Source organism: Pseudophryne corroboree, chromosome 6 (assembly GCF_028390025.1).
Source record: "Pseudophryne corroboree isolate aPseCor3 chromosome 6, aPseCor3.hap2, whole genome shotgun sequence".
NCBI lineage: Eukaryota > Metazoa > Chordata > Amphibia > Anura > Myobatrachidae > Pseudophryne > Pseudophryne corroboree.
Window position 1 is genome coordinate 540,468,498 of NC_086449.1, and position 17,062 is coordinate 540,485,559.

The window sequence follows — 17,062 nt, forward strand, 5'->3', positions numbered from 1 at the left end:
TGAGGCCTTGTTTGGAGATGGGCTGGATGCTTTAGTTTCTGCGGCTACCGCAGGTAAGTTGACATTCTTGCCTTATGCTCCTGCACCGGCGAAAAAGACATATCACTCTCAGATGCAGTCCTTTCGGCCCAATAAATACAAAAAGGGTAAAGGTTCCCCTTTCTTTGCGGGTAGAGGAAGCGGAAAAGGAAAAAAGGCCACAGTGTCTCCAGGATCACAGGAGCAGAAATCAACCTCTGTTCCTGCCAAAGCTTCAGAATGACGCTGGGGCTCCCTTGCGGGAGTCCGCTCAGGTGGGGGCACGTCTGAAACTCTTCAGTCACTTCTGGGTCAATAGGGCCTGGACCTGTGGGTCATGCAAATAGTGTCCCAAGGGTACAAACTGGAGTTTCAAGACATTCCCCCATGCCGATTTTTCAAATCGGCCTTACCAGCTTCTATCCCGGACAGGGAAGTGGTTGCAGCAGCAATACAAAAATTGTGTCAGGATCACGTCATTGTCCTGGTTCCCTTGTTACAACAAAGAGAAGGGTTTTATTCAAGCCTATTTGTAGTTCCGAAGCCGGACGGCTCGGTCAGACCGATTCTAAACCTGAAAAATCTGAATCTCTACCTGCAAATGTTCAAGTTCAAGATGGAATCTCTGAGGGCAGTGATTTCCAGTCTGGAAGAGGGGGAATTCATGGTGTCAGTGGACATAAAAGATGCCTACTTACATGTTCCCATTTATCCTCCGCATCAAGCTTATCTGAGATTCGCAGTACAGGATTGTCATTACCAATTTCAGACATTGCCGTTCGGACTCTCCACGGCACCGAGGGTGTTCACCAATGTGATGGCAGAGATGATGGTCCTCCTTCGACAGCAAAGAGTCAATATAATTCCTTACCTGGACGATCTCCTGATAGAGGCAAAGTCCAGGTAAAGGTTGGTGCAGAACATTGCACTCTCCCTGACAGTACTTCAACACCACGGTTGGGTCATAAATTTTCCAAAGTCACAATTGGAACTGACGACAAGATTGCCCTTTCTGGGGATGATACTGGACACAGAAGTACAGAGGGTATTTCTTCCAGTAAAAAAGGCTCTGGAAATCCAGAAAATGGTCAAACAAATTCTGAAACCAACAAGAGTGTCAATTCATCAATGCATTCGGTTGTTTGGAAAGATGGTTGCGGCCTACGAGGCCATACAGTTTGGCCGATTCCATGCCAGAGAATTCCAGTGGGACCTGTCAAACAAGTGGTCCGGATCCCATTTACACATGCATCAGAGGATAATCCTGTCATCCAAAGCCAGAATTTCGCTCCTGTGGTGGCTACACAGTTTTCACCTTCTAGAGGGACGCAGGTTCGGGATTCAAGACTGGATCCTGGTGACCACGGATGCAAGTCTCCGAGGCTGGGGAGCAGTCACACAGGGGGAAAGCTTCCAAGGAAGGTGGTCAAGTCAAGAAGCTTGTCTCCACATAAAGGTTCTGGAATTGAGAGCCATTTACAACGGCCTTATACAAGTGGTCCATCTTCTTCAAGATCAACCCATACAGATCCAGTCAGACAATGTAACAGCAGTCACGTACATAAACCGTCAGGACAGAATGAAAAGCAGAGCAGCAATGGTAGAGTTGACAAAGATCCTCCTCGGGGCAGAAAGGCATGCAAGAGCTCTGTCGGCAATTTTCATTCCGGGAGTGGACAACTGGGAAGCAGACTTCCTCAGCAGACGCGATCTCCATCCAGGAGAATGGGGCCTCCACCAAGAAGACTTCGCAGAGGTGACAGGTCTTTGGGGAGTTCCTCAAGTAGACATGACGGCATCTCGTCTCAACAAGAAGCTTCAGAGATATTGTTCCAGGTCGAGAGACCCTCAAGCAATAGCAGTGGATGCACTAGTGACCCAGTGGGTGTTTCGGTCGGTATATATCTTCTCTCCACTTCCATTCATTCCGAAAGTTCTCAAGCTCATAAGAAGAACAGGAGTTTGAGCGATCCTCATTGTCCCAGACTGGCCAAGGAGGGCTTGGTATCCAGATTTTCAGGAGTTACTCATAGAAGATCCTCGGCCTCTTCCTCTTCGCGAGGACCTGTTGCAGCAGGGGCCGTGCGTGTATCAAGACTTACCGCAGCTACGTTTGACGGCATGGCTGTTGAGCGCCGGATCCTAGCCCGAAAGGGTATTCCCAAAGAAGTCATTCCCACTCTTATTCAGGCCAGGAAGGGAGTAACGTCTAGACATTACCACCGTATTTGGAGAAAATATGTATCTTGGTGAGAAACCAAGAAGGCTCCAATGGAAGAGTTTCAGTTAGGACATTTTCTCCAGGCAGGTGTGGATGCGGGCCTGCGATTGAGTTCAGTCAAGGTCCAGATTTCGTCCTTGTCCGTTTTCTTTCAGAAACAATTGGCCTCCCTTCCAGAAGTTCAGACATTCGTGAAAGGGGTTCTGCACATCCAGACTCCATTTGTGCCTCCTGTGGCACCATGGGATCTTATCATGGTGTTGCAGTTCCTTCAATCGGATTGGTTTGAACCTCTACAGGAAATAGAGTTGAAGTTTCTCACTTGGAAAGTGGTCATGCTGTTGGCCTTGGCATCCGCAAGGCGGGTGTCTGAGTTGGGGGCCTTGTCGCACAAGAGCCCTTACTTGTTTTTCCATGAAGATAGGGCTGAGTTAAGAACTCGTCAGCAATTTCTTCCAAAGGTGGTTTCTTCTTTCCATATAAACCAACCTGTTGTGGTGCCAGTGGCTACTGACACCTTCACTGCTTCAAAGTCTCTGGATGTGGTCAGGGCTTTGAGAATCTATGTCGCAAGAACAGCTCGGATACGGAAAACAGAGGCTTTGTTTGTCCTGTATGCTCCCAATAAGATTGGGTGTCCTGCTTCTAAGCAGATGATTGCGCGCTGGATCAGAGGTACGATTCAGCACGCTCATTCCACGGCAGGATTGTCTGTACCGAATTCAGTGACTGCCCATTCTACCAGGAAGGTGGGCTCATCCTGGGCGGCTGCCCGGAGGGTCTCGGCATTACAGCTTTGCAAACACGTTTGCTAAGTTTTACAAGTTTGACACCTTGGCCGATGAGGACCTACAGTTTGGTCAATCGGTGCTGCAGGGTCATCCGCACTCTCCCGCCCGTACTGGAGCTTTGATATACCCCATGGTACTGAAGTGGACCCCAGCATCCTCTAGGACGTATGAGAAAACAGGATTTTAATACCTACCGGTAAATCCTTTTCTCCTAGTCCGTAGAGGATGCTGGGCCCCCAACCCAGTGCGTAAATTTGCCTGCAATTGTTATTTTGTTATAGTACACAAGTGTTCTGTTCAAATAATTTTCAGCATGTTGCTGCAATAGTTCATGCCCGTTGGCATGTGTTCTGTTGAATGCCATGTTGTGCGGCATGGTTGAAGTGTGAGCTGGTATGAATCTCACCGTTAACTTAAAAGTAAATCCTTTTCTCAAAATGTCCGTCTCCCTGGGCACAGTTCCTATACTGAGGTCTGGAGGAGGGGCATAGAGGGAGGAGCCAGTTCACACTCTGGAAAAGTCTTAATGTGCCCATGGCTCCTGCGGAACCATCTATACCCCATGGTACTGAAGTGGACCCCAGCATCCTCTACGGACTAGGAGAAAAGGGTTTACCGGTAGGTATTAAAATCCTGTTATTTGTACTGAAATGTAGCAGGCTTCAGTTATGGTATAATAGGTTGAAAGGCACAAGGGCAACAGTGTCTAGGTTGACACTAAATGGTCAACATGCACATGGTCGAAATATCAACACGGAAATGGAAACGGTCAACATGAGTTTTTCAATTGTTTTTGTTGTAAAATGTTTCCTTCCAGCATGTGGAACACCAATTAGTGCACCACGTCCTCTCACATGGCTCAGTTCGCTCACCAGGCTTTGGAAACTATTCCTAATCGTTGTCCACATTGATGGTTAAGTATGAAAAAGTTGAAGAAAAAAACAAAAAAAACCTCATGTCGCCCATATGATGTGTCGACCAATGTCATGTCAACCTTTTGACCATGTTGACCATATCCATGTCGACCATTGACTGTTGACCTAACATCCTGATACCATTTACGCAGTCTTCCCCTGTTTTATAAAAAGGCTTTAATTCATGATGGGGTCAGAGTACCAGAAACCCAATCGTATCGCTATACATTAATAAGACATGGGGACATATGTATGTCTCCCCCTTTTCTGGGGGGCAGCTGTGCAAATAGGTTTGGGAAGTAGGAATTCATCTTGAAATGTGCTAGATGGACAAGCAGCTAGATGGACAAGCTGCGCAATCCTGCATGTTTTGTAGAACATAAATAGCAATTACTAGAGATGAGCGGGTTCGGTTCCCAGAGAACCAAACCGTACCGAACTTCACCATTCGAGTCCGGTTCCGAGCCAGGCTTGGGTTTTCCCGCCTGACTCGGAAACCAGAACTAGGCAAAACGTCATCATCCCGCTGTCGAATTCTCGCGGGGTTTGGATTCCATATAAGGAGCCGCGCGTCCCTACCATTTTCACTCCGACATTGGAGAGTGTAGAAAGAGGACGTGTCTCCGTCCTCAGTGTCCTCTGTGGTAGTGTCTTGTGCTGTATTTGTCCAGTGACAGTGTTTGTGTCCTCTTGCTGCCATATGTCCATTGCTGCTGTGTTGTGCTGCATCAGTTCAGTGGGGGCGTATTGTGCTGCATCCGTCCAGTGGTAGTGCCCTGTACATCAGCCATCAGTCATTCCAGTGACCAGGCAGTCACAGTGTTTGTGTCCTCTTGCTGTCATATGTTTATTGCTGCTGTGTTGTGCTGCATCAGTTCAGTGTTGCTGTGTTGTGCTGCATCAGACCAGTGGTAGTGTCCTGGCCATCAGTCATTCCAGTGACCAGGCAGTCACAGTGGTATACGCTGCTGCTACATGTCCACTGCTGCCGTATAATAACAACAACAACAACAACAACAACAAGTCCCTTACAGTGTTGATGTGTTGTGCTGCATCAGACCAGTGGTAGTGTCCTGGCCATCAGTCATTCCAGTGACCAGGCAGTCACAGTGGTATACGCTGCTGCTATATGTCCACTGCTGCCGTGTTATAATAATAATAAGAACAAGTCCCTTACAGTGTTGCTGTGTTGTGCTGCATCAGACCAGTGGTAGTGTCCTGGCCATCAGTCATTCCAGTGACCAGGCAGTCACAGTGGTATACGCTGCTGCTATACAGATGGATCCACCTTTATCTTGCCTTTAATAGGATTAATTGAGCTAGGTCAGTCGGACTTAATCCCCTGCTATAATGACTTAATCCCCTGATGTATTGTTCTGTGTATTGTATTGCAGCTGAGAACAATAGATGAAGGGCTTATATTAATAAACCATGGTGTGCCTAGGTGCAGCAGAGAAGCTAAGATGAGCGTGGACCCATCTTTATGTCCACTGCTGCCATATTATAATAATAACAACAACAAGTCCCTTACAGTGTTGCTGTGTTGTGCTGCATCAGACCAGTGGTAGTGTCCTGGCCATCAGTCATTCCAGTGACCAGGCAGTCACAGTGGTATATGCTGCTGCTATATGTCCACTGCTACAGTATTATAATAATAATAATAATAATAATAACAACAACCACAAGTCTCTTACAGTGTTGTTGTGTTGTTCTGCATCAGACCAGTGTTAGTGTCTTGGCCATCAGTCATTCCTGTGCCGCATATTGTGTTATATAACTCCAGAAACATAGTGGAGAACAAAAATTTGGAGGATAAAATAGGGAAAGACCAAGAACCACTTCCTCCTAGTGCTGAAGCTGCTGCCACAAGCCATGCCATAGACAATGAAATGCCATCAACGCCGTCTGCCAAGGCCGATGCCCAATGTGATAGTGGAGGGCATGTAAAATCCAAAAGCCAAAGTTCAGTAAAAAGACCCCAAAAAAGAAATTGAAATGGTATGAGGAGAAACGTAAACTTACCAATATGCCATTTACGACACGGAGTGGTTCAGCTTCACATGACAATGGAAGCCCTCACAACTGAAGCCTTGACACTTATGTTGGTGTTAGACGTGCATACGGTATTCACCGTTAGTGCAGTGGATTTAGACAATTGATGGAGGTATTGTGTCCCCGGTACCAAATCCCATCTAGATTCCACTTCACTAGGCAAGAGATACCGAGATTTAGCCATTTAATTCCAGTGATTTTGCCATTTAATTCCAGTGATTTTGCCATTTAACTCCAGTGATTTGGACGTATAATTCCAGTGATTTGGACGTATAATTACAGTGATTTTGCAGTATAATTCCAGTGATTTTTCCGCGTAATTCCAGTGATTTGGACATATAATTCCATTGATTTTGACATTTAATACCAGTGATTTGGACGTATAAAATCAGTGATTTGGACGTATAATTAATTGCAGTGATTTTGCAGTATTATTAATTGATTTTCCAGTATAATTACAGTGATTTTGCCATTTAATTCCAGTGATTTGGACGTATAAGTCCAGTGATTTTTCTATTTAATTCCAGTGATTTTGCCATTTAATTCCAGTAATTTGGACGTATAATTCCAGTGATTTTGCCATTTAATTCCAGTGATTTGGACGTATAATCCAGTGGTAATTGTTTGTGTTGCTTGGCTTAGTCATACAGCTACCTCATTGCATCTCTTTGACATCTTTGCATGAGGTGCTGTTTGTGGCCTAGTTTTTAGAAAAGTGCCATCCTGTCTGACACTGCCGTATGAGTCCAGGGGTACTGCTGTATTAGTCCTGGGGTACTGCCGTATAAGTCCACCAATTGCAGAATTTTTTAAAAATGACGGGCGTGCTGGAGATGCTGTCACTGGACCGAACAATTGCGGCCCACTCTCGACATTCAGCCAATGCACGACACTACTAGATGGGCCAGGTGGTTGTGTCGCTTAGCTTATTCATACAGCAACCTCAGTGCACCCTTTTTTCTTCTTTGCATCATGTGCTGTTTGGGGACTATTTTTTTAAAGTGTCATCCTGTCTGACACTTCCGCATACTGTATGTCCAGAAGTACTGTCATTTAATTACAGTGATTTGGACGTATAATTCCAGTGATTTGGACATATAATTCCAGTGATTTGGACGTATAATTCCAGTGATTTTGCCTTTTAATTCCAGTGATTTGACCGTTTAATTCCAGTGATTTTGACGTATAATTCCAGTGATTTTGACGTATAATTCCAGTGATTTGGACATATAAATCAAGTGATTTGGATGTATAATTCCAGTGATTTGGACGTATAATTCCAGTGATTGTGACATGTAATTCCAGTGATTTGGACGTATAATTCCAGTGATTTGGACGTATAATTCCAGTGATTTTGTCTTTTAATTCCAGTGATTTGGATGTATAATTCCAGTGGTATTTGTGTGTGTCGCTTGGCTTAGTCATACAGCTACCTCATTGCACCTCTTCTACATCTTTGGATGAGGTGCTGTTTGGGGCCTAGTTTTTGAAAAGTGCCATCCTGTCTGACACTGCAGTGCCACTCCTAGATGGGCCAGGTGTTTGTGCCACACACTTGTATCGCTTTGCTTAGTCATACAGCAGCCTTGGTGCACCTCTTTTTCTTCTTTGCAGCATGTGCTGTTTGGGGACTAGTTTTTGAATAGTGCCATCTTGTCTGCAACTGCAGTGCCACTCCTAGATGGGCCAGGTGTTTGTGCCGCACACTTATGTCGCTTAGCTTGGTCATACAGCCACCTTGGTGCAACCTTTAGGCCTAAAAACAATATTGTGAGGTGTGAGCTGTTCAGAATAGACAGGAAATGAGTGGAAATTAATGTTATGGAGGGTAATATAATACAGTAGGAGCAAAATTACTCCCAAATTCTGTGATTTTAGCTGTTTTTATGTTTTTTTCAAAAATCATGCAGATCCAAAACCAAAACACAAAAGGGTGGTTTTGGCAAAACCAAGCCAAAACCAAAACACGAGAGTGGAATTAGAACCAAAACACAAAACACGAAAAGTGCCAGCCGCACATCCCTAGCAATTACTGACCAAAAGTGTACTGTTATATGACATCAAACTGAAACAGCAATGCATAACAATGACAGGTGTTTTACATTAAACTGACATTCAAAGATTCCACTGTTTGGCCAACATGATGACCTGTTCACTGACATCTGCCTAGTAGAGGCAGATTTGAAAACAATGGTTTATGTGGAAAAAGGGTACAGCCTTGATGCTTGATAAATAGACTCCACCAACAAGGGTTATAGCGAAAGGTTATTCCATTAATATATAGGGCGAAATTAAAACAAGCACTTTTGCCCTTGCAAATATCTATTTCCTCAAACAAAAGGGCTTTTTGCATCTAAATTCTCCTTTTACGGATGGTCTGCTGCTTGTGCGCCAGTGGTAAACTGTGTTAGCCAGCTTCTGATGACTTCAAATATTGTTACACATACACAAAGGACTAAAATGTTGCTGGTGCATTCCACAGTGAGGCACCTAGGGGGTAATTCAGCAGCAAATTTGTTAGCATTTGGGCAAAACCATGTGCACTGCAGGTGTGGCCGATATAACATTTGCAGAGAGAGTTAGATTTGGGTGGGTTATTTTGTTTCTGTGCAGGGTAAATACTGGCTGTTTTATTTTTACATGGCAATTTAGATTTCCACACCCCACCCAAATCTAACTCTCTCTGCACATGTTACATCTGCCCCCCCCCCCCCCCCCCCCCCTTGCAGTGCACATGGTTTTTCCCAACTGCTAACACATTTGCTGCTGCTATCAACTCTGAATTAGGCCCTAGGGGAGCTGAGGATCCGGGAACAATGGCGCCATAAGGGGGGCCCGGGCTGCACCTGGGTGTTACCTGCCGAGAGGTGACACCAAAATTCCATCTTTTGCTTAGTGACATGAGCCAGGTTCTGCACTTTAACATTACGTGCAGGACCTGGTGTCTCTCACTGCGTAGGAGCCGCCACTGCAGCCATAGCACCAGGGCCGGCTCCAGGCATGTTCGACTGGAGCGGCCGCGCGGGGCGCCACTCTTTTAGGGCGCCGCACGCTGCGGCCGCCATATTCCTGCCTGGAGCCAGCCTTCAAACTGTGTGTGTGTGCGCGCAGCGCGCTGTGCGGCGCCGGCGTCTGACGTTAGACGCCGGCGCCGCGCAGCGCAGACGGAATCGTTCATCCGTCCAGCCGCCCGCCCGCCTGCCTGCCTGGGCCCACAGCAGTACTCCCCCTCCCGGCTCCCAGCACCGCAGTCCGCAGTGACAATGCCATGTAAGTTAAAATCTGCACTGTGGGGGCATTATATATCTGGCACTGTGGGGGCATTATGTTTATTCATGTGGGGGCATATCTGCACTGTGGGGGCATTATATATCTGGCACTGTGGGGGCATATCTGCACTGTGGGGGCATTATATATCTGGCACTGTGGGGGCATATCTGCACTGTGGGGGCATTATATATCTGGCACTGTGGGGGCATAGCTGCACTGTGGGGGCATTGATTCTTGCACTGTGGGGGCATATCTGCACTGTGGGGGCATTATATATCTGGCACTGTGGGGGCATATCTGCACTGTGGGGGCATTATATATCTGGCCCTGTGGGGGCATAGCTGCACTGTGGGGGCATTGTTTCTTGCACTGTGGGGGCATATCTGCACTGTGGGGGCATTATATATCTGGCACTGTGGGGGCATATCTGCACTGTGGGGGCATTATATATCTGGCACTGTGGGGGCATATCTGCACTGTGGGGGCATTATATATCTGGCACTGTGGGGGCATAGCTGCACTGTGGGGGCATTATGTTTCTTGCACTGTGGGGGCATATCTGCACTGTGGGGGCATTATGTATCTGGCACTGTGGGGGCATATCTGCACTGTGGGGGCATTATATATCTGGCACTGTGGGGGCATAGCTGCACTGTGGGGGCATTATGTTTCTGGCACTGTGGGGGCATATCTGCACTGTGGGGGCATTATGTATCTGGCACTGTGGGGGCATATCTGCACTGTGGGGGCATTATATATCTGGCACTGTGGGGGCATATCTGCACTGTGGGGGCATTATATATCTGGCACTGTGGGGGCATAGCTGCACTGTGGGGGCATTATGTTTCTGGCACTGTGGGGGCATATCTGCACTGTGGGGGCATTATGTATATGGCACTGTGGGGGCATATCTGGCACTGGGGGCATTAATGTATCTGACACTGTGGGGGGCAATAATGCATCTGGCACTGTGTGGGCACTTATGCATCTGGCAATATGTGGGCATTTATGTATCTGGCACTGGGGGGATTTATGTATCTGGCCCTGTGGTGGCATATCTGGCACTGTGCGGGCATTTTTATATATGGCACAGTGGGGACATATCTGGCACTGTGTGGGCATTTTTATATCTGGCACTGTGTGGGCACTAATGTATCTGGCACTGCGGGGGCATCATGTATCTGGCACTGTGGGGGGCATATCTGCACTGTGGAGGCACTTATGTATCTGGCACTTTGGGGGCATTTATGTATCTGAACTGTGGGTGCATATCTGGCACTGTGTGGCCATTTATGTAGCTGGCACTGCTGGGGGGCATGTCACGTGTAGCTGGCACTGCTGGGGGGCATGTCATGTAGTGTTCCCGCTAGGCGTCTGTGGCTAGGCAATGTGTCTCAGTGCTGTGCCTGGCGCAAAGTGTATAGGAGGTTCTACCTGGTGCAGTGTGTATTAGCTGCACTACTGTGTGGTGTAATGCAAATTGCCACTATTATGTGGCCACGTACCTTCCCCACGAAGTAACTCCCATTAATTTTTGCTGCGCGCCTTCGGCGCGCACTGTCCATGCTTTGACATATAGGTGTGGGAACAACAAGCAGTATGTACATCATTTTGCCCTCCTAACTTAAAAATGTGCCCTCCCTGTGATCAGCACCATGCCCTAAAAAGTGAACACTATCCTGTGTAGCTGGCACTACTGGGGGGCATGTCATGTGTAGCTGGCACTGCTGCGGGGCATGTCATGTGTAGCTGGCACTGCTGCGGGGCATGTCATGTGTAGCTGGCACTGCTGGGAGGCATGTCATGTCTATCTGGCACTGCTGGGAGGCATGTCATGTCTATCTGGCACTGCACATTATGTGTATCTGGCACTATACTGGAGACATTGTGTGTAAGGAACACTACTGTGGCTATGTGTAAGGCTGCTAATTGTGTGAAAATATTTTTACAGTTTGATGATATGAAGTTACGAGTCCACGCCCACTTTTCCAGAGGCCACACCCACTTTTCCGGGAGCGCGCGCGCCTTCGGCGCGTGCATGGGGGGGGGGGGGGGCGCTTTTACATTTTCTCGCTCAGGGTGCTAGTAGGCCTGGAGCCGGCCCTGCATAGCACTCCCTGGGGGCAGCCCGTATCTCCCGAACCCCAGGAATGCTAAAAAAACAGGGGTTTGGACAGAAAGGCCACACCCACCTTCCACTAAGCCATGCCGCCCACACCAGGTGTCATCAGTGATGCCCCTGTCCGGGAATTAGTGCCATGTGAAGATGGCTAAGGTTCATGCAGTCAAGTTCTGAAAATTTAGTATTTTCTGAGCTTGCTGAAATTGGGGACAGTGGATCAGGTCAGGACTAAAAGATAATCAGCATTGAATGCCCTACAACTCAATTTCTGATTAAGGGATGATAAATAGACCCCTAACTAACATCATATTCAAAGTCTATGTAAAAGAACCCTTGGGTGGTTATGAATTTGTGTCCCATAAATTAAAGTCAGCGCACCATATATCTCACTTGCGCTGTCCCTTTACAAAGTTTATCCCATCACAGGGCGCCAAAATGTATATTTGCGTACCAAAAAAAATAAGCTTGGGTCGGCCTTGCTCATTAATGACATATATCAATAGGTCAGAAACAAGGAATACATACAGTCTTAGACATGCAGTTGTTTGCAAAAAGAAAGGACATCTGAAATACTGCCATCTACAAATAACCTGATTCAATTTGGTCTTTGCTCATTCAACCTCATTTCACCTTTGAGAAGACGTTGCCAACTGTGTACAGTGTTGTAAGAAATGACTCACTTAGGAGATTAGTTAAACTGTTCTTTCCTTTCATTCATCAATGAAAACGTCTGGTGTTTTTTTCACTATTTGCATGAACAGGATAAAGGACATCAAGTGATAAATTTAACCTTCCATATCTTCCACTAAGATATCCTATTGAGGCAAAACAGGGGTAAAATATGTTGAAAGTAAAACCCCTTTTCCACCAAAAACAGGGTCCAACCTGGTGATTGAACAGTCTTTCAAGCCATGTCACAGTCATGTGACATTGGCTTGAAATACCATTCACACCAAAGGCTGGACCCAGGTTAGGGGCAGGTCTTCTCTCTGCCAGCGCTTGGAGATGACATTATCTCCAAGCGCCAGAGACCTGGCTCTCCATAGGCTTTTAGTCAGACCCGGGTCCTTCCTAGGTTTGATACTGGTAGCTACCAGGGTTATTTTTCAGAGACCCTTTTACACCGAGCCATGACCTGGCTAGACCTGGCAATAGTTAGCTATACAGGAGTAAGTGACACCGCACCAATCTAAGAATTGACAAAATAGATATTATGGAACCAAGATTCATCAGTAAAAGGGGAAATTCCTGGATACTGTCTAATTGGTGGTGCATCTGGAGTCAGTGGGTATATCCAAAATACACATTAGAGAAGGAGAGAAAAGAAGACTCCTGTTTGGGTGCACTCTTAGTTTGAAAGACGTAGTACAATGTAGATAAAATATAAAGATTAGCTTTAATTAATTATTCAATAAAATAGTACAGGTTTAGTACTGAATCCTAATCAGAACTTACTCCTTCTTGACCCATGTTTCTGGGCCCAAGGGTCCACGTCAAACAGAACACACCCATTGGGCCGGTCACGTGGTCACTTAAGTTTACAAGTTTTTGACCCAATCCTTTTCTATTTGCTATTTACATGTGTCTTGTTTGTACTGTGTTGTGTCTGTCTGTCTTGGATACACCCCGACTTTATTTTATTGAATAATTAATAAAAGCTAATTTTTATATTTTAGCTACATTGTACTATGTATTTCTAACTAAGAGTGCACCCAAACAGGAGTCTTCTTTTCTCTCTTTCTGTAATGTGTATATTAGACCTGGCAATAATACCAGAGTGGAAGGAACCATCCAACAGTGGAAAAACTATTTTAGTTATATATTATGTCCTTTGCAAATAGCTAAAGTAAAACACACAAAATAATACTTTGTTAATAAAACAATTAAGTTAGGCTTGGCATTACCAATAAGGAAAATTACTACAGGCAGCAGCGACTCCCATTAGTCAGGGGTAGGGGGGCTGTTGCTGCCTGTGCCTGACCAGAGAGGAGGAGAGGATAGCTGAGCCCCTGTCAGCCGGGTCCTGGCACCTGCGCAATTGATTTGGCAGGTGCTAGGAACAGTGCATGTGCACAAGTGGGGGCCCAACAGCACATACGTGAAACACCAGCTTCTATTTACTGCATCGGCTGCAGCCCATAGAAGCCGGATTGGGCTGCATGAAAGGCAGGGAGTGGCTTTCCACAGTAGGCCCTCTGTCTGCTAATTGCAGCCCAGTCTAACAGTCCCAGAGGGAGGAACACCTCCTAATTGGACTGCCTGTAGTGTCTGTGACTGACAGGTAGGATGTCCAATAGGAAGTCACTACCAGTTACAGTGAATCCAGTGCAGTCACAGACTGCATCTAGCTCACTGACACTGAGCTGAGGTGGTAGATTTTACTAGGGGAGCTACAGTCCTGGACAAACCATGTTGCAATACAAGTGGTTGGGTGAAGCCATTTATTGTCAAACAACTGCGTTTTGGTTTCCACGGAATCCCTCATTTTCCACTTGTTAATTAGAGTTTGAACACTGCTGATTGGCATTCTCAATTGCTTGGATATCTTTTTATATCCCTTTCCTGTTTTATACAGTTCAATTACCTTTTCCCGCAGATCCTTTGACAATTCTTTTGCTTTCCCCATGACTCAGAATCCAGACACGTCAGTGCAGCACTGGATGAAAGATGCAAGGGTCTTTCAGAAGTCCAGAAACTCACTGACCTTTTATACACACACACTGATTACAAGCAAACAGATCACAAGTGAGGATGGTTACCTTTAGTAGCCATTCAAACCCGTTTGTGTCAACATGTGTGCATGTTATTAGGCCAAAATCTCCAGGGTATGTAAACTTTTGATCAGGGTCATTTGGGTAGTTTCTGTTGTCATTATGATTTAAAAAGAGTAAACACAGTTGTTTGACAATAAGTGGCTTCACCCAACCACTAACCATGAGTGAAAGAAAAGTTTGTGAGTTATCATTCCTATTCTCTGACAAATGGCCAGAAAATCACAAATTCTGCTAGGGTATGTAAACTTATGAGCACAACTGTACATACATACATATAATAGAAATCCAGAGGTCTTAGTTACATACAGTTTGCAAACGTATGATAAGCCACCAGGGCCCGACAAGGCTCCTCTGATGCTGGTGGTCCCTAACTCTAGGTCTGGGCCTGGGGTGTAGAACCCCACAAACTGGCAAAGGCCAGCTAACCCCAGGGCAGCACAACGCGAAAAGGTAAAGTGTTAGTATGTGTTAATAAAGGAAGCCCATAAATGCTGGACAGCTTTAAGGGGGGTACTCACGGAGCGATCGCTGCTTAAAATCTAAGCATTCTGACTAGATTGCTTAGATTTTAAGCAGTGATCTCTCCATGTGTACCCCTCACGTGATAGCGATGCGCAGCCCCGTGCATCGCTATCGCTGCTGCTAGATTGGCCTGCATGCAGGCCAATCTAGCGGGTCGCTCACTTCACCCGCTGGGTGAAGTGAGCGCCCCCCCCCCCATCTCCCACCACACGCTCAGCACATATCGCGCTGTGCTGAGCGGCGGGAGAGATGTGTGCTGAGCGATTCGCTCAGCACACATCTCTCTCACATCGGCCAGTGAGTACTGGCCTTTAGTATTACACTGCAATTTAGATTTGCGTTTGGACATGCCCCACCCAAATCTAAATCTCTTTGTACATGTTACATCTGCACCCCTGCAGAGCAACATGGTTTTTCGATAGAAATGCTTATTAATCCTATCAGTGGTAGAGGATATGATAAGTTTCTCACTAGCTGGGTGACAGTGTTTTGCAAGATTTTAATATACGTAAGATTATGCCTCACTTCTTACACACATTCATATTTACACATGAAGGATACATGGATTTTAATTTCAGGATAAGTTCAGGTTTTATTTCTAATCTTGCTTGAACTGAATTTCATACAGGTTGAATCCCCCATATCCAAAATGCTTGGGACCAGTGGTGGCTCCAGAGGTGGGGTTGCAGCACAGTCCAAAATTCAAATAGGGGAGCCACACCAGCTGCCACCATCTGCTATTCCAAACTGACTCACTGGCAGTTGGTGTGACTCCCCTTTGAAATTTGGGCCACTAGAGCCACCACTGCTTGGAACCAGCAGTTTGGATAATGGATTTTTCCGTATATTGGAATATTGGAATATTTGCAAGATATATTGGGGATGGGACCCATGTCTATACACAGAATGTGTTTATTTTTCACATGCTCCTTATGAAAGCAGCCTGAGGGTAATTTTATGGAAATGTTTTAATATTTTTGTGTATGAAACGTAATTTGTGTACATACACAAAATTGATTTATGTTTCATATACACCAAATGCACACACCCTGAAGGTAATTTTATACAATATTTTTAACAATTGTTTGCAGGGAACAAAGTTTGTGTGCAGTGATTCATCAGAAAGCAAAGGCACACTCACAAAATTCTGAATATTTAGGAATTTGGGATATAGGAGACTCAACCTGTATTTGCTTTCAGCTCATGATATCATGATATGTTATGCACAATAGGGCTGATTTAGAATTGAGCACAAATAAATGATCAAGTCATAATTGTGTGTCATGTAGCAATTGTCAGAGCATTGCATAACTTGCACCAGTGTTTTAAAAGGCAGTAAGTTAAACATGCCACATATCTTTTCAGTATGTTCTTTTGTTAGAGCAAATTCTGTGGCTACAGAACATGTATGCAGTTTTTTTGAGTTGATGATGATTCATGCATATTTACTCTGAGCTCATCTACATACAAGGTAGCACACATTTTAGGATGATTGTAGTTTAAAATAAATGCTTTTAAATATTTGCGCAATTCAGAGATACACATAAAGCAGCCGCAATTGTGGCTACATTACATGCAAGGAAATAAATGTGAACATCAGTGGCAGCACTTAGCACCAGTGCCGTAACTAGACATTTTAGCCCCGTGTGCAAGAAACAGCATCGGCGCAACCCCCCTAAAAAACATTTTTTTTTTTAAATAGGACCAGTGGGTACAACAAAAACATAGGGGCATGGGTTCATGGGGAAGGGGGGTGGGCACAAAATAATACCAATATTACGCTGTACAGTAGTCTGCATTATTCAAATGATGCCGTACAGTAACGCCACTTACACACATTACACCAGGTTGAATCCTCTTTTACACATTACGCCAGGTAGAGCTCCCTTTTACACAGTACAGCAGGTAGAGCCCCTATTTATACAGTACAGCAGGTAGAGCCCCCATTTACACAGTACGGCAGGTAGAGTCCCCATTTACACAGTACGGCAGGTAGAGTCCCCATGTGCACAGTAAGGCAGGCAGAGTCCCCCTTTTACACATTACAGCAGCAGAGTCCCTCTTTTTACACATTACAGCAGGCAGAGTCCCCCTTTTACACATTACGGCAGGCAGAGTCCCTCTTTTTACACATTACGGCACGCTTTCACCAATTGTAAAGTGCAACGGAATTTGCTGCGCTATATAAGAAACTGTTAATAAATAAATAAAAATAAATAATTACAACAGCAGAGTCCCTCTTTTTACACATTACAGCAGCAGAGTCCCTCTTTTTTACACATTACGGCAGGCAGAGTCCCTCTTTTTACATATAATGGCAGGCTATCACCAGGGAGACAGGGAGGGAGACTGTCAGCTCTGCACAGCGGGCGGGGGAG